Here is a 20261-nt window from a genome sequence, read left to right on the forward strand (position 1 = left end):
TTAAACTGATGCGATACATCAAACATTTTCCTATCTTGAAAATTTATTTGATATTATGAGCTTATAAGTGCTAAACTCAGCTTGAATTGCATAACAATGGTGAGTGAAAAAAAAAAAAAAAAAAAAGGTAAATAAATATATATATATATAAATAATAAATAAAATAAAATTGAGGTGATACGCGTGGAGTGTATGTGTGGGACAACTATGCTTATGATGTGTGGGTTGTGGCTTCAAGTGGCCACGGAGTTGGTGTGTTTGATGAGTAAACTTAATTATATTCTTACATTCCAAGCATACCTTGGAAGCATTGGAATTTGACTAAGATAAGTTACGGGCACACATTTTGATAAGTGTTATATATTAGTAGTAATATATAATTCTGATGACAATGATTTGATACGTTGGGACTTGTCCCTTCCTCTCTCTCCTGACTGTGTGACAATGAGACAGCCCCTCAAATGTTGATGATGAAGTGGCTAATAAGTTGTATCTTTTTCCATGCAAAGTTGGCAGTGCAGGTTAATTAAGTGGCTAACATGGATAAAAATTGTGACATCTCCGGTTTTTTTACATGAAAATATTCAATGTGTTGAGTACATTAAAAAATACGCGCTTATATAAAGAATTTTGATGTCTTTGGAAAAATATACAATGTTAATAGTTTATTGTACCTAGGCCACATCACAACCATTGATATAATCTTCTCCGTCTTTAAATAATTGTTCACTCCCTTTAGTATAATCTTCTCGGTCTTTAAATAAGTGCTCACTCATTTAAAAAGTAATTATACTATTTCTTATAATATTATTAATTTAATTTTGTTACATTAAACCTATAAAAAATAAATTATTATATAGATCCATTAAAAATAAATTTTTCCTATTAATCATTACATAACTGTGAATCACATAATTAAACATAAAGCACTCATATGCATCCTATTTTTGTTCTATTTTATTGTTATTCTTCCTACCAGTATACATAAATACCTTGGGCTTCCACACTCTCTCCCTCTAAGTACCACTACACACACCTATAATACTCAACTTAAATGAAGTGCTCTTCAAGTTTCAAGCCCTACAAAAAATTAGGAAGGACATAGATTGTGTGCTGGGAGACAAATCTCATACACTTTATGTGGAATGTAATAGGTAGTACTATTTTATCCTTTTCCTTTTAGTATGATACAAAATGGAACTACACACCAAAAACTCTTAGGCTTTTTTTTTTTTTTTTTTTTACCATTTTGTCACATTGTCAACTTTTAAATTTTATTTCGTTATAAATAGTTTGTATAGTCTCCTAAAAGAATAAATTGCATTGAATTCTTTTTTCTTTTTAAATTAAAAAAAAAATCTAAAAGAATTAAATCTATTGAATATAACTACAAGATGTTTGGCGCATACAGTTTTTGTGAATTTCTATATATATATATATATAGACAGAGAGAGAGACAGAGAGAGAGAGAGAGAAAGCTGAATTTATATATATTTCAGATAATACCAACTTTTTGGCTCCTGGCGCTTCACCAACGGTAAGGTTCAATGATAACTGAAAGGTTCCTCTCTTCGTAGGAGTTCTCCTCTATGTAGGAGCGTCTCTGCTGGTCGAGTGATCTCATTTCACCTGTTGATTTCTACCGTTTTTTTTTCTCCTTCCCCTCTCTCATCTTTTGTCCTTTCAGTTGCTTTTGTGCTCGTTTTTTTTCTGATTTCTCTAGATCAAATTGGAACTGGAATTTTTCATTTTTAGGGTTTTATTCTCATCCATCTGGATTCTTGGGGGGAAATCACTAGATTCGGTTTTGATCTGCTTGGATTTTGCGGGCGTCGGATCTTGCGCCTCTATTGGGGTAGTCGGTGGCGATCTCCTCTGTACACACTGTAGATACTAAAATTTCATGGACTTTTGTTTAGACAAGTTGATCCACCAAATATGGGTGTCATGTTTAATTAAATAATTTAATTGAACCAAACTTGGCCAACTTAAATTATTTAATTAGTCCAGTCCAGATGATTAAATAAAAAGATAATTATTCCTAATAAAATATATTTAGAATAATTATTTTTATAAATAATTATCACAATATATGGATAATTATCACAATATAACTGGCCTATCCAGTTATAATTATGTCCTTATCAGGAGAAGACACGTGTCATCATCCTATTAATCGATGATGTCTATAAATAGAGGCATGGAGGAAGGAGGAAGTGAGTCCAGAAATTTTAAGACTTAGGAATTCAGAAGGTCCAGAAATTGATAAACTCAGAAATCCAAAGGGGTCCAAAAATTTAGAGACTCAGAAACTCCAGAAATTGGGAGACTCAGAAATCTAGAAGGCCAGAATTACAGAAGCTCTGCCAACATTCATTCTCAACACCCACCTCTGAAGACGAAGAACAACAAATACATCCAATTCAAAGTGCCGTTCTTCCTCAAATTCAACAAAAAACAACAAGCACATCAAAATTGTGCCGTTCTTTCCCTACAATTCATCAAGTTTAAAGAATCACCAAACAACACTGTTCGAGATCAAGCTTCGTCAGTCCTCGATCAGAAATCATCGGCGATCTTCTTCAACTACAAATACTTGAAGAAGATTGTCACCAAATTTTTTTTTCTTTTTCTTCACATGAGTATCTAGGATGAGTCGATTACGTCACTTGAAAAATAGAGTTTTAATAACTTGTAACCTCTAACAAATGCCGACCATAATTAAGGATGTAATATTTCATAAGTATTGATTTTCTAAATTACTATTTTTACTTTTCTTTTCAATTTCCTTTACTTGTGTTAGATTTGGCTTGTTTTCAAGTCCTTCAAAAAAATGCTTGAATCCTTAATACAGTACCAACAGAGGAATAGACAAGGGAAACTGATCTCGGTTAGTTGTACAAGGATGATTCTGTATTTTTTTTTATCTACAAGTTTAATGCTTACAATGTTCACTCCGATTAGAAAATAGTCATAGTTAGGAAACTATAATGATTTAATATTTGTTTATTTCATTTCAATTTCTGTTTAAAATATTATTCTAATTGTTAACTATTTGCTTAAGAGTTTCAATTTAGATATTTTATATAAAAGAAAATTGTATATTGATTTTACTACTAATTGATTTTTTTGGTAGATTAAGCCAAAAACACTAAAATTGACACCCTAATAAATTCGTTTCATAGAATTAAAATAATATGAGATTTCATTAAATTTTAAATTAAAGATATTTTCAAATTGTAATGATATAGTATTACTAATTACAAACATTTTAAGTGAGAAGAAACTTGTGTTTCTCAATATTTACATATTCAGTTTATTGTTATGTAGTTTCAACCTTCCAACGACTAGCCTATGTGTTCAAAAATAAAATCTCGACCTAAAATGCGTTAAGAACAAAAAAATAAAGAAAATAGGATGCAAGTTATAAAATGTCTAACAAGAATTAAGTTTCTCTAAAATAGACATGACTTGGTTTTACCTTTTGTTGTGACATTGTTACATATTCTCTATTCTTTTTTATTTTCTTGGTTCCATGGATTTCTAATTTTCGTTTACTTCAAAATGTGTATTTCAATGTAGATCTTAATTTCATTTGCCTCTTGTTATTTTTTTTTCCCCATATCATTAGTGATTCACATTTACTTTTTATTTTTTATATTTTTGCATTTTCAAAGTTACTATTTTTTTTTTTTTAATAGATTTTTCATTTACATTGTTATTTGCTAACTGATACATCTGGTATTTAATTTTTATACACTTTTACTAATATTTTGTTCACTGTTTGCCTAAAGAATTTTATATTTTAACACATTTTTAAACTTTTACCTTTTGAAATTGGATTAAAAGTTTTTGGCTATACTTGTAACAAGTTGCAAAAGTTGGGAATAATTCTTTTTTAATTTTAAATTGAATAATTAGTAATAATACTTGTCTCACAAGACTACAATAATTAACAAGTGAAAGATTTAACCATAAAAAAAAAAAATAAAAAATAAAAAATGGGAGTGAATCATCTCATGTAACCTTCAAGAAACCTAAACCATTAATAATAACTAAACTATATCTATATACATTATTTGGTATAAAGATGATAATAAAATTTTAATATTTAACTGAAAATAAAATTTTTATATGATGACAATAAAACTCTATAAATTATTTTGTATGAAGATGACAATAAAATTCTAATTTTTATATGACAATCTTCAAATTTACCATGTCAAAATTGTTTTTTTATTTTTATTTTTTTATTTTTATGCTAGACTAAGAGTTAATTTTTGTGTTAAATTTATTTATTTATTTAAGGTAAATTTCTTTATTCTCAATAAAAGGGTAATTTGGAGAATCATCATTTTATATTTACAGCATTCCATGTTTGTAACCAAACACTAGAATTGAATGGTCATTCCCATTCCATTCTTAGCTTCATTGCATTCCCACTCTGTTTCGTTCTTGTACACCAAACTAACCTTTTATTATTATTGTTATAATAGTAGTACTCAAGAAATAAAAATTTATAATAATAAATGACAACACATGCAAATTATTGTAAATAATCACCTATGAAGCACAGACACGGATATGGGATACGGGTACGACACGACACGAATACGGTAACACGGCAAATTTTTTAAAAATAGGATACGGACACGGCGGGTATACGCCTATAAAATTATATATATATATATATATATATATATATATATATATATATTCAAAATATAATTACTAAAACCTTGCACATTCATTTTCCTAATAACAAACAGGTGTATATAAATATAAAATTGCAAATAAAACAACAACAAATAACAGAACCATTTTCAATAATTTCATCTCTGTTATAAGAAAAACATAAACAAGACAAAACAGAAATAAATGAAAAATAAAGTTGATCCAAATTTCAAACGAAGAGACATAGCTATAATGCGCTAAATATGCATATGAATAAACGTATATATACTTTCAATCTTTCACAATGTATTGTTCATGTAACTTTTTTAAAAAAAAATGTCTGTTCACGAGCAGAGATAATTGAAGAAGATGAGAGACTGAGAGAGGAAGTGAGAGAAAATAAATTTATTGTGGAGTACTCTGTTGTCTATAATTGTTTTTTTATTTTTTTAAAATTTTACTTTTAAACTTCTAAAATTAGTAAATTACATTAGGTACCCCATTTATATTTAAAAAAAAATTACAAAATATACCCCGCGTGTCCTCCGCATGTTTGAGCCGTATCCACCCCGTGTCCGAACCGTGTCCACCCCGTGTCTAATAAAAATTAATTTTTGGACACTTCACAAGAGTGTCGGACACGTGTCTGAGCCTCGGACACGTGTATCCATGTTCGAAAAGTGTTCGACATTGATACGGGACTAATGAACTCACGTAGATAATCACACATTCTCAAATAGATACACCGATACTTCACAAAATGGCATTAACAAAGTTTATTTCCCTACATGCAATGTTCAAAATAAACAAGATGTAATAAAAATTCAACCAGTTTTTATTATTATTATTATTAAAATTCAAGCAAACAGGAATTAGGTTATTAAAAAATAAAGTAAATATGTATGTGATAGTTTAGTAAAAACTTGTCCTATACAATAAAGTTACTTAACAATCGGTTCGTTAGTCTCCAGGATAATGATTTGTTAGTCGAATTAGGCAATTATCGAAACGTCATGTTGTATGGTCAAATTTGGTATATAAATCACTACTAAACTACTATAATCTTTGCACTAACACTGAATTATAACTCTTTCATTTGAATTTTTTAGTTTTTAGATTTTGAACAAAAAGATGTAAAGTTCAATTTATGAAAAAAAAAGGGACACATTAATGTTAACTCTCTTTTATTATATATATATATATATATATAATAAAAAAGCAGCTACAAAGAATAAACATTTTCATTGACATTAAAGGTGTGTGTGTGTGTGTATATATAATATTTTTATTTAGCTAGGGGAATTAATATTATCATTTTGTTATTTTTCACAAAGTAGGATATTTGTGGCAATGTATCAAGGCCCACACTTGATAAATACGAATTTAATTCAATTGCTAAGTAAGCCTTTTTACCCCCTCGCTGACCAATCCAATGAAATATTAGATGGAGAGAATTTTTTTCCACATACCAAGAGATTAAGACATTATATTATTTATGTTGTATGTTGGATAAAAAGTGTTTTACTAGAGTTTATCATTGCCGCCTTCACCTACCTTGTTTAAAATATCTGTGTTATATTTTGTCTTATTTTCTTAAAAAGGTATAAAAGTAGTATTATTACGGAAGCTTCTTCATAATAGCACTAAATAAAATTAGAACAAAAATGAACTCTTTTAATGAAAATGTTTTTGTTTTTTTAATAAAAATAAAAATAAAAATATATTTAGAAATTAGAAAAAAGTTTCGCACTTTTATTACAATGCATATAGATGTATTGCAGCTTCATATTTCTGGGTTGCTTGTCCAAAAATGAATTTTTAGTCATTTTTATGTTACAAATAATTGGTATGTGATAATTGTTGAATACCCACAAGCTCAACAATAAATATAGTATGTAGATGTAGAAGATAAAAATTTATATATATTTATACATGTGTGTTGATTGGATAAGGTTAACGTTGTGATGGGACTCATGTCCATTAAATTCAAGATATTAATTCCCTTGAGTAAAGAGTGGCCATGGATTCAATTCACTTCCAACAAATTGAATTTTTTAAAATTCATCATTAATCTGTTAAATAACAGGTCAAATTATATCCGTTGAATGATGGATCGGATCAAATTTACTAATTGAAATTTTATCTAAATAGTTTAATATTATTTAATTTTAAACCATAATTCAATTGATAAAATTTTAATTTATCACAATTAATTTATATATTTAAATGATCATCATTAATTAATTAAATTAATTAATATATATTTTGAATATATATATATATATATATATTTATCAAATCGAATTGAATTTTTATTAATTCAATTTGTAATTCAGTTTATTAATTACGAATTTAATTTTTTTTTAATTCGCAACTAATACGTACAAATCAAATTCACACATTATGTTCAGCAACCCTACTAATGACATGAGAGTGAGGGGGGGGGGGGGGGGGGGGGGGGGAGCGCAAGGTACATGCACGTCTACGTGTGTGGGGTCCTCCGTTCATCATTTACCAATTATTCAAATATATATTGTTGGGGGCTTGTTGGTAAATAAAAGTGTTATTCCTTGGATACACACATATATTCAGTTTCGTGTGGAGGGCGTAATGATTTGATAGGTTGGGACTTTGTGGATTTGTCTTTGTCTGTGACAACGAGAGTCTCAATTTGGTGACGTGGCTATAAAAGGTTGGACAATTTTCCATGCAAAGTTGGTAGTGCAAGGTTGGATTAGATATATTCTCTCCTCTCAGGTGACCGTCCTTTCGATTGAGTGGTGCTCGGTTTGGAAATATATATATATATATATACATAGAGAGAGAAAATTTAAGAGTCGGAGAGCGTGAGCGTGTGACTCATGTCCATTAAATTCAAGATAGTAGTTCTCTTGCGTAAAAAGAGTGGCCTGGGTCTAAGGAAGGACGGAACTTGTGCTGGTTAAAATGGGAACAATTGTGCAGGAATAAGCAAGAGGGTGGCTTGGATTTTAGAGATCTCGAAGTTTTTAATATTGCACTTTTAACTAAACAAGGATGACGGCTAGCGGTGGAGGATGGTAGTCTACTCTCAAGAATTTACAAAGAAAAGTATTACCCTCACAATTCTTTTTTAGAGGCCAGAATAAGAGGTAATTCAAGTTGGGCTTGGAAGAGCATATGTTCATCTAAAGAGGTTGTGCAGAAAGGCCTGAGGTGGTGATCGAGTAGGTACAGGGATTGCAATGCAAGTATGGACTGATCCATGGATTCCAAATTCTTCAGGTTTTAAAATTTCTTCACCTTGTCCTACGGGATGTAATGTGCGCACAGTTCAGGACTTAGTGTATCCTTATTTAAAATCTTGGAATAATGTGCTTATTTCTCAGTTTTTTTCTCAAGAAGAGTCTGAGAAAATTTTGTCAATTTCATTAAGTGAAACTACTGTCAGGGATAAAAAAGTATGGCACTTCTCAAATGATGGAAGTTTTACGGTGAAGTCTGCATACAAGGTTGCCCTTGAGTGGTTGCAAAGAGCTACTAGATCGTTGGGATATGAGAGAAGAATTGATAGATGTGCAGCTGTTAATGGATTTCAGGACAAATTATGGAAGCTTAAGGTGAAGGAGAAATTGAATCACTTTATTTGGAGTTGTGTCTATAGGATTGTCCCAGTTTTGGAAGATCTAAAGAAACGTCAAGTTGTGCAATCTGATATTTGTTTGAGGTGTGGTTTAGATAGTGAATCTATTGAGCATGTGATGTTGAGATGCCCTTATGCTGTTAAAGTGTGAAAATTTTACTCTTTCAAATTGGATCCTAATTGTTTCCAAAATAATACATGGGTGTAGTGGTTTTGTGGTCTAATGAAATTGTGGGAAAAGGCAGAGGACAGAGATTTATATTTGAGCTTAATTGTCTATGTTTGCTGGTATTAATGGAAGAGTAGAAATCGATTTTATTATGAGCAGAAAGAGATTGGGGAGAGGGCTCTAATGCAGTTAGCGTTTCACCATTGGAATGAGTATCAAGAGGTTATTAAAGGCGGCCATGAAGCTAGGATGAGCAGTTTCTCTCAATCTGATGTTGTGCGATAGAAAGCTCCTGCAGAAAATGGATTGAAGCTGAATTTTGATGCTACCTATAGAGATCACACCAAAGATGCTGCTACTAGCTTAGTTCTTCGAGATTGTAGGGGTAAGGTTTTAAAGGCAGTCATCCATTTCTTCCCAAACGTGGCTTCTGCATTAGTAGTCGAAGCCATGTCTGCAAGAGTAGCCTTAAAATGGGCTCAAGCATGGGAATTAATAGAAGTGGAGATTGTAGTTTGGTGATTAATCCATCAAAAGTTTCAGTTGACATTGAACTATTTGGGGAGATATTCAGGCTTATATAAAACTACATGATCGATGGAAGATTGGTTGGGTAACGAGGCAGGCAAATATTTTGACTCATAGTCTTGTCCAGTATGCTATGCAGAGAAGAGAAACTGTATGTTTTTGTGATATTTTCCCAACTTTCATGTAATGACCCCGTCATATACCTCCCTTTCCTTTTTTCCTAAAATTTTACAGATAAATTTTTTCCGTTTAATTTTCTTTTCTGAACTTTGTTTCTTGTCACTTAGTGTCATCTCAAGTGTTCAGAAATAGTTTCCGAGACTCTTTTTTGTGGATTGACAACTTCCTTTGAGGACCGAGTCTGCATTTTCACTTTTCGGACACTATGCGCCTTTCGTCATTTTCCCTGTTTCGTCTTTTCTCTATTCTGTCTTTTCCCCGTTTGTCACTTGTTTGGCAAAACCTTACTTTTCATGCTCGGAGTTAGTTTTTGACTTCACATGTCTTCCTCTTCAGTGGTTTCCTCGAAATACGTATCTCTACTTTTGCAATAAAGTACTCTGGTTGCTCCCGGTGTCCATAGGGGCATGGATACACAATTCTTTAGAATCTTTTTCTTTTCTTGGGGTGTTTTTCATAAATATATTTTGAAGATATTTTATTTTAGGGGCATCTAAGAAAATATCTTTTTGAAGATATTTTCATTCTGGAACAGTTTCGCAGTTAACCCTTTTTGTAGGGGTTATTGTGCAATTAATGAAAGTTATTGCAAAATGTCTCGTCTGAAGCCTGAATCCTCGTATGGGATTCATTTTCACATTTCATCAAGTCATGGACTCTTGGAATTTCTTTCTGGTCGTTTTTTTTTTCAGTTTCAGAGTTTCTGGACCCGATTGCCGCTTAACTTGTTCGATGTATAACTTTCTGCTCGAGGCTCGGTTTGTGACGCCATTTCTTCCTTTGTTCATATTTTCTCATTTTGAATCTTTTTCGTTCACAGAGTTTTACCGTTTGAGCGCGTTCGCTCAAGATTCACTTTTCCGGACCCGACGGGGCCCTTTCGGGGCATTTTTTGAGGCTTACTATAAATAGAAAGTCTTAAAGTGAAAAATCACTTCTTCACTCATCTTCTCCACCTCTTGGCCGGCAGCCATGGGAGCTCCTTGGCTGCCACCCTTTCTCCTTCTCCTCCACTTGATTTCCTTGGTAGAAATCCTTCGGCCTTTACATTTATTGTTCCCCTTGACGTGTTCTATCATTCCCCCTTATTAGAATTCATTTCTGACCATTTCTTGAGTTTGGGTTTGAGGTCAAGTTGTGATTTTCATGGGGCTTCCTTCGGATTCATGTAGATCGTGTTGTCCCCGACAAAACCTTTCGGTTTCGGCGAATTCGGGACACTTTTTTTTCAGTGAGGATTTGAGGTTTTAATTTCAAATTGAGGTAAGGGGTGTTATAATTTACTTTCTTACTATATTACATGCTTGTGATGCTTATACAACTTGATTGCATGCTTGAATCACAAAATCTAGATATTTTATTATTTATTTTTCTTGTGAAGGATTTAATTTTTTCGGTTGTCCATAACTTTGTTTAATCATATGGCATGATAGAATATTACCCCTTGATATGTAGATTGACATATATTAAATCTAGATTATTTGGACAAGTAATGAAGATTTTATTTAATATTTATCTTGAATAAAATATTAAATCATGTGGTCTTATCTAGCTTTAAATCAACATGTGATAGCATATTATATTAGGCCTTAGCATGCTCTTTAACATAGATTAATTTGAGAGTAATCGGAGAAGTTTTGAAATCTAGTAATATTTAATTAATTAGATTAATTAAATTGTTCCGAGTGTACTATTCACTCCACTGAAATTCCAACTTGAAATTCTTGATATGCATGGCATATTGTTTCACATATATTAAATCTAGAATATTTGATTAGGTTTTGAAACCTTTCAATTATTATTTTTCTAGTATTAAAGTTTAGGGTTAATTACACTCACACCCCCTGTGATTTGTCCAATTGACAACCAGATGATAGTTAGCCTCCTTTTGAACACTCACACCCCCTGTCAGAAAGGGTAACCAAACAACCCCTAAAAATGTGATAAAAGACACTATTGCCCTTGAATAAAATAATAATTCTTAAACTAAAATATCAAAATATTTATATCACCAAAATACCCCTCAGATTATTAACTACGTGTTTGGTGCTCCTATCATCCTCACCTACCGCCTCCGGTCCCCACAGACAGCCACCACTACCGCCCACCTCTCAACCTCCTACCACCACCACTACCACGGGTATACACACAAAAAACACATATAAATATACTACGCTGGACCCCTACAGCCTCTGTCAACGTTTTCTGGATTTGCTTCTCTTCGGCTCCGATGGCTCATGTTGGGATCCCCACCTCGCCGGCGTTAATTTTCTGGGTTTGCTCTTTTTTGGTTCTAGCAGCTCGTGTTCGGCTCCGCACCTCACCGGGCCGTTTATGGGTTTGCTCCTCTAAAAGCCATTCTTCCCAATTTTTCATGATTAATTTCATCTGGGTTTTTAAATCAGAGCTCTAATTCAAACCAATGAAACTTCAAATAGTTTATATATGGGTCTATATATATGGATTTATGTATTTTCCTTTGTTTTGTTCAAATTTGATAATATATATATATATATATATATATATATATATATGTGTGTGTGTGTGTGTGTGTGTGTGTGTGTGTGTGTGTATCTTATTCTTTGATCTTCAATTCGCAAAAAAAACTTCGTTTATGGGTTTGCTCCTCTAAAAGCCATTCTTCCCAATTTTTTACGATTAATTTCATCTAGGTTTTTAAATCAAAGCTCTAATTCAAACCAATGAAACTTCAAATAGTTTATATATGGGTCTATATGGATTTATGTATTTTCCTTTGTTTTGTTCAAATTTGATAATATATATATATATAAATGCATGTGTGTGTGAGTATATCTTATTCTTTGATCTTCAATTCGCAAAAAAAACTTTTGTATGTGTTTATATGTAATATGATTTGTAAAAAGTGTATGCATTAATTAAATCGAAGAAGGTAATATATATATATATATATATATATAATTAGAAGAAGACAGCATGGTGGAAGAGGCTATGACTCTGGCAACAACGTAAAGGGGAGAGAAGAGGGGTGTTGACTATGGAAATCATGTGATTGGATACATGAGATCTATGGAATTTATTTTCTGAGTATGGAATCAGTTATAATTGCTGAGTATCGTGATCCTTGGAGACTCCCTCTCTCTCTCTATATATATATATATTGTTGTGATGTTGTTAATATAGTAATATATGATTAAAATTATAATTACAAAGGGTATTTAAGTCATTTAATGATTCAAATGTGATTGTTGACAATTCAAAGGTTATTTAGGTCATTTTATCATGTGTCAGATGTGGCAAGAGTGTCTTTGTAAACTTTATCAAACCTTAGGGGTAGTCATTGTTCAAAAAGGGATCAACTTTCATCTTGCTGTCAATAAGGCAAACCTCAGGGGGTGTGGGTGTAATTAATCCTAAAGTTTAATACTCATGGCCGTACATTGCATGGAAATCACTTGTATCGTGCTAGTAAATCAAGTTTTGACATGTTGCATAACATATATTAATTTAAGATCATTTGGATGAATATCAAAATCTAGAGATTTTAATTAACTTAATTAATTAAAATCCATTCAATGTTTCTATGAGCTCAATTAAGTTCTAACCTTGTATTCATGATTTTCTTGACAAGTTCCTTCACGTGTATCAATTTGAGAATAATCGGATAAGTTTTGAAACTTATACTTAATTATTTCCTTTGTATGGAACCAAATCTACATGGTTGTGTCTTGTATGAAATGAATTTGTAATTTGATTCCAAACTTGGCCTTGATATGATCATTGACATAACTTGTTCGTAGAACATTTGGACTTGCCATGTAACCTTGATAATTTAATCCCTTAAGTAGATTAAATTCTCTTTTGTGTATTCCTCGAGTTAATCACGCCTTAACATCATGTATCTAGACTTTCTGTATCTTGGTTTCATTAATGTGCTTAATGAACATGCTCATTTGTCTTGGAATGGTTTATTCACACATGTGTTGTTTAGTATGCAATTGATATCATGTACCTTATACTTGTGGTATATTTGCTTCGATGGATTTCATGTGCTATTTATCTTGGTTGTGGTCTATATAAATGCACACTTTAATTTCTTGACATTTCACATGCCATCATAGCTGAGAACTTAGGGCATGACTTGTGTGTTCCAAAATCTTGGTTGTGCATGATATGTGGTTAATGCATTTCTTGTATTTTGATACAATCTTGACTTGCACAACTTGTTGATTTTGGAACTTGGGATATCAATCAAGAATTGACATGGCTAGGACTTGGTTTTAGTACGGTGGAATGTCCCTCTACAACTATAGTGTGCATTAGGGGAAAGGTACCCATGGGTTAGTAGTCCTAAAGTGATCTCAAGAGTACGGTTTTAATCCGGGCGATATCCAAGTTTCCACATTGATTGATTTCACTCTTTAAATTTCAAGTTACTATTCCTTGAAGATTTAAACTTGTCGTGTATGTGAAATGCTCCAATCTTGTCTCATTGCATAGATTTTATGCTTCATTCGTGATTTAACTCCTTAAATTTCAAGTGTTGTATTCCTTGAAGATTTAAGACTCTTTTCGTGTTATGTGGAATATTCTATCCTTGTTTAAATGCATAGACATTATGCCTTATTCTTGATTTCATGTATAACTCTTTTCGTGTTTCATGGAATGTTCCATCCTTATTTAGTTGCATAGATATTATTCCATGTCATTAATTTTTTGTATTACTTCCATCTTGTTAATTGGAATGCTCCAATCTTGTTAATTGCATAGATATTATGCCTTGTTCTTGATTTCATGTATCACTCCCAATTATGTTAATTGCATTTGATAATGCGATCCTTATATTATAGCATCCTTCTTATTGTGTTCTTGGATTATCCCAACTTTGACTTGTTTTATATATGTATATATATCATGATTCTTGTTGCTTGTACTCTATGGTAGCTTAAGATGATCCCTGAGTCTAATCTTTGACATAGACGTTAGGTGGCATGATCCCTTTTGAACTATATCATGTTAGTCCTAAAAATTTCTAAAGAAATCGAGTCGATGCATGCTCATTCTCTGCGAGTAAACTTGTTTACTTACCCCGAAGTTACTGGGGGATTTGATCAGGTACGAAGATTTGGTTCGTGATTCTTATCATGCTTGGATGATTTGTAGACTTGAAGATTTCAATTCTTGTAAAGGTCGACTTGAAATTCCATTTGTAGCCATTTTGTCAGATGTGTATATTTGATTCCAAACTTGTATTATGTGCTTAAGCACACTTTTTGGTATTCATTCTATGTATATGATATGTGGCCAAGGGCCAAACTTCATTTGTAATCCATATATATTGAAAAATGTAAAATTTTGCCTTTAATGAGAAAAGCATGAAAACTTGAGTTTCAATATGTCATTTTCGTACCGGTCTGTTCATTGTGTATGTAATTCATCCTTTAGCATTCATTTGCCATATGTGAGGTGTGGCCAAGGGCCAAACACCATTTAGTGTTCATTTTTGCATTTTAGTTCACATATTGCATTTTTGGGCTAAATAATAGAAACTGAGCCTTTAAGGGTTCATTTTCAAATTGGGTGGTGTAAAGCGTGTTCCGGCACCTCTACTAGGTCTCATTAATCTTGTATGAAGTGTGGCTAAGGGCCAAACGGTCATTGGAAACCATTTCCTAATTTTGGTTTTCATGTTTTTCATTTCAAGTCCATTTTTGCCTTTTTGGCCGTTGGGGGGTCGGATTTTGCATCGGTGGTATTTTTTAGCCATGAACCATTATAGCACGTCCAAATAGGTAAGTTACGTTTGCGTGCATGATCGTTTTCAAGAAAAACCATTTCCTTTGTGATTTGAGCCTCCTATGGACTCATTTTGAAATTTTATTGCATAATCTGATCTAGGGGCATTCTAGACCTTTCACATCAGTTTTATTTTCTTCTTTCAACATGGTTGCTTGGAAAACGTGATTTTAGGGGAGGTTTCTTTTTCGTATTTTTCTAGAAAATATCGTCTTGGTACCGAAAATCCCTCGTGAAGTTTCAGCTTCCAGTTTTCATTTAGCAACTTTATGACCCTCATGACCAGATTTCTTGGAAGGGCATTTTGGGCATTTTATAGTGAGTTTTTTTTCATTTCCACCCGCATTGTCGGGTAGAAAACTCGATTTTAGGGGGGGTTTCTTTTTCGTGTTTTTTCAGAAAAACTCGTTTCGACCTTCGTTTCAAGCCTCAGTTCTGGAACCTTTTTTTTTTTTTTTTTTTTTTTTTTTGCTGTCAGCATGTGCATGCCATTGGGCTCTGGTGCGCTCATGCATGGGCGCCGTGTGCGCCATGGCCTTCGTCGGGCCGCCGCGGCGTCTTAACTTTAAACCCTCGTTTCTCCCTCGTCCGGATTTCAAATCGAGTGAACTTTTTTTTGAACTTGATTAATTTTTTACTTGTCTTTCCAACAGTGTGTTCGGTTGCACCCGGACATTCCTGGATAATTACCAGTTTACCCTTTTAGCCTTAAGTGCTCGTTTTTCTTCGTCATGCTGTTTCTCCTTCGTCCGAACTCCGAATCATGCAATTCTTGAGTCCATCTTGATTATTTTTTTGTTGTTTTTCCAGCGGTGTGCTAGGTGGCACCCGAATCCACAGTTTTCAGAAATGACTATTTTGCCTCTGGGAGCTTATTTGTCATATTTCCGATCTTTTACTGCTGCGTCAGTTTTCTTTGAGTTCCGTGACCTCATGAAAGGTCATCTTTGGGTCTTAGAGGTGTGTTGTGTCTTGGAAGACCATTTTCTTGTTTCTTGCTTCCGCATCTGGATCCGTTACCAGGTCAACTTTCGGGTCACCATTGATGCACCGGGTTGAATAAAACCTGGGTCGTTACATTTCATAAAAGAGAAAGCTTATATGGATTGTATTCATATTTAATTGCATCTAATGAAAGATTTTCTTACCTTGGAAAAAAAAAATCATTAATTTATATATTTTAATGATCATTAACTAACACATTCTTATAGTCCATTAAATTATCATCAATTAATTAAATTAACAAATACATTTTTTGAATATATATATATATATACAAGGGAAGAACTAGTAATGGGCTAACCTGGGCTATAGCCCTGGTCCAATTGAAAAAAAAAAAAAAAAAATTAGTACTATTGTTCCTATAAGCTCATGTACTACTCTTTTTATTCCTATCAGCCCAATCCAATCCATAGTATTTCTATAAATAAAAAGGGTTATAAAATTTACAAAGGTCAAATCTTAAATATGAGCAAGCCCACAAACCATAGACATGCCCAATCACAAAATAAATCATAATAAAATATAATAAATCCAGCCCAGTAAATCAAACACATTGTTAGTCTATGGAAGAAGACCTAAACTCTTCGTGTATAAGGCACTAAGGCATAGGTAGATGGATATCATGGATTATTATTATTAATCCAGTGAAATATTGAATTTTTTTTTTTTTTTTTTTTTTTTTTTGTAATAAAAAAAAAAAAAAGGCTTTTTGATGACTTGATAATTTCTTGTTAAATTGGCTAATTTACTATATAATGGATTAATAACTAGTCAGGGGCGGAGCACATAGGTCTTACTTTCTAATGTGAATTTATTAATAAGGAACATATATATCTTACATTCTTATAGTTGTTTGTTTTAATACTTATATGAAGCAAACTTTAATAAATTTTTGACTGTGAAAATACGTTAGAGTTTGGAAATGTAAATGTGTTAGAAGGTTGTAGATTATTGGGATAATTGAATAACTGATGCATGATAATTATGTATTTAAAGTATGGATGACACATTAAGTAGTCATAGGATTTAATTATTTTTAACCCTTCTTACTTTACAATCCTGGCTTCGCCCCTGTATATATATATATAAATTTTTTTTAAATTGAATCGAATTTTTAATAATTTAACTTATAATTTGATTTACGAGTTACGAAATTAATTTTTTTTTAATTCTGACACCAATCCGAAACAATAAATCAAATTCACGTATTATGTCCAGCAACCCTACTAATGACACACTTTCACATTTTGATCATCATTTACCAATTATTAAAATATATATTGTTGGGGGCTTAAAAGTGTTGTTACTTGTTCCGTGGTTACACACCCATATATTCAGTTTCGTGTGGTGGGCGTAGTAATTGTGGATTTGTCTTTGTCTGTGACAACGAGTGTCTCAATTTGGTGACGTGGCTATAAAAGGTTGGACAATTTTCCATGCAAACTTGGTAGTGCAAGGTTGGACTAGATATATTCTCTTCTCTCACGTGACCGTCCTTTGGATTGAGTGGTGCTTGGCTTGGAAATATATATATACATACATAGAGAGAGAAAGGTTAGAGTTGGAGAGAGTGAGAGAGAATGTGCGCCTAATATAAGGGGGATATTAAAGTAATGTCAGAGTACACGCCTTTTGGGAACCAAAATTGGTTGCCAAAAAGATCAGGTGAGAAACGCCAAAGTTCAGGGAGCCAAAAAGATGGTATTACCGGCAACATATATAAATTCAGCTCTCTCTATATATATATAAATTCACGAATAAATATTAATCTTAAACTTTGGAATTGTATTGCTAAAATTGGATCTATTTTTTTTTATCTTTTCTTTTCTGTTTTTCTTATTTCCATGAGATCGGCCTTGTGGGCCAATTACTATCTGGATTGGGACCTGGCGAATGAAATCCCTACAACCTAGACCATCACTGGGCCAATATGATAAATTGACTTTTTCGGACCAAATTAGTTGGGCCAGACAATAAATATGTTTATAGTAGGCTAGGCCTGGTCAAATTTCCCACAGTGCTGACATTTTACTCTTTTAGCTCAAGTATCATGCTTGCTAGTGGCCGTGTCGTTATTTTATTGGTCAACACCGGAGCATTAAAAAGTGCTCTAGTTATTTATTTTTTTCTTTTCCTTTGTTTTAGTTATTATTATTATTTTTATTTTATATATTTATAATAAGAGTAGTTAATCTATCTAATTTTCATTCAAGGAACCTAAAAAAAAAAAAAAAAAAACAAAAAAACAAAAAAAAAAAAAACAAAAACTAATCTTTATATTTTTCAAACTTGTTTTTACCAAACATTTTTAAATATGGAGAGTCCATTTCTCTTCCAGATCCTCTAAGACCATTCAAGCTCGCTTTCTAAACCAGATGGAGAATTCCTAATTATTAAGTTCTTTGATAGAATGGAAAATGTTGTATGGAGAATTGACAAATTTAGGATGTAGGAACACATGTTTGGAACTAGACATTATCTGTGATGACTGGTTTGGAATAAATGGTTAAGATTCATATATAATTATCTGTGTGTGTGTGTCCTTATGGATGAGTAATGATAGTTGAAGGAGTTAGTTTTTATGGATTGATCGCTTCTGTGTTCTGAATAAATTTGCAGCGAAAGGTTTCTGTGGAAACAACATTGTTTAGAAAGGAGAAAGAAGGCATTGACATGAGGAATTGAGCTTCTTTTTTGTCTCTCTGTTAGGTTTTGATCTGAGGTTAATTAGGTTGTATGTACCTAAAAAAAACCTCTCCTTCGAAGGGGTATAACCTAATATATGCCATAATGAACCCTTCTTATTTTGGGTCTCCATTCATATTTCTGACATGAGGGACAATTGATATGTTTAGGATTTGAGTGTGCGTACTTGTGCACATGCATGTTTATTAATTAAATTTCTTTATTTATTTATTTTTAAATATCTATTTATACTTGGAACAAACTTGGGCAGCTGTTGGATCAAGCATTTCAGATCCAACCACTCCAAGAACATCAGTGTTTGCATTGGGGAGAGTTGCTGTCTCCATCAAAAGAGTATTTTATTTATTAACGTGTGTATTAATATTGTGGATGTAATTACTGAATATGATTTTATGGGATTTTGTTGTATCTGTGCAACTTATGTTTAGATGTCAGACGTAGGTGCATTTTATTTTTGTTTGTGTAAAATGTATGTAGTAGTAGGTTGGCAATATACATTGATTTTATAAAGTGTCCCAAAAGTATTAGTATATTTATATATATAGATGGAAGACATCTCTTATTTCTCTCTATACTTTGTTTATATATATATATATACACACACACATATATACTTACGGTGTAGGTTTTAGTATTACTGTGCTACCAAACTCTCTGCGAGTTGCTTGATGGAGAACTAGAGAAGACAAACAGTCTAATGGTTTCTTTCTCCAAGCGCAAGGGCGGACTCTTCAAGAAGGCTGTTAGTGTTGCGAACGTCGTCAAGTCCCCCTCCGCCGGGAGGATTCATTCCTTCGGAACGCCGTCCTCATCAGGAAGTCCTGTGTATGGGCAAGAAAGATGAAGAAGAAAAAGTGATGGAAGATTGGGATAGGCTTTGGTGGGACGCAGTCACGCAGGGGTTGATGTATTTATTTATTTATTATTATTATTTTCATATATACAATTGACTTGAATTTTGGGGTTGAAAAAAAAAAAAAAAATCAAAGCTACTTTTCTTAATATAAATTAGTAATAGTTTTTCTACCAAATAAAAATACATGTATAAGAAAGAAATATATTTGAAAGTATTTATTTTTAAAATTCTAGAAGTGAAGAAAAGTACGAGTGAAATATTAAATTTAAAAGATTTCTTAAATTAACTTGGATTTAATATTTAGAGACTTAATATAGAGGGAACTCATAAATTAATATATCACATATGATTTCTTAAGTTAATATTCCCAATTATTTGAAAAGTGGAAATGACAATTTTTTGGAGGGGTGTGTGTGAGTAGTGAGTAAAAAAAAAAAATGAGAAGTGGAAATTTACTTAATAAAAAAAAAAAATCAAATATTTAAATTGCATGTATTTAGGAGCTGCAGTGTTCTACTCCACAGATTATGCCGTCAAAGCAGATAGCTGTAAGAAGATGACATGAGAAGAAGATTCAAAATAGCCTCCAATATTTATACAAGGATACCTAGATCAGATAGAATTCAATAAATGAGTGTTGTTACAACCCATTTAATGTACCATTTACAAATATGTTGCTGGGTTAACTTCAGATAATGGTGATAAAAAAAAAAAAATGAAAAAAAAAAAAAAAAAAAACAATAATAAGA

This window comes from Cornus florida, unplaced genomic scaffold (assembly GCF_030987335.1).
Source record: "Cornus florida cultivar Cherokee Brave unplaced genomic scaffold, ASM3098733v1 CherokeeBrave_3.0.0_Hap2_Chr05, whole genome shotgun sequence".
NCBI classification, from domain to species: domain Eukaryota; kingdom Viridiplantae; phylum Streptophyta; class Magnoliopsida; order Cornales; family Cornaceae; genus Cornus; species Cornus florida.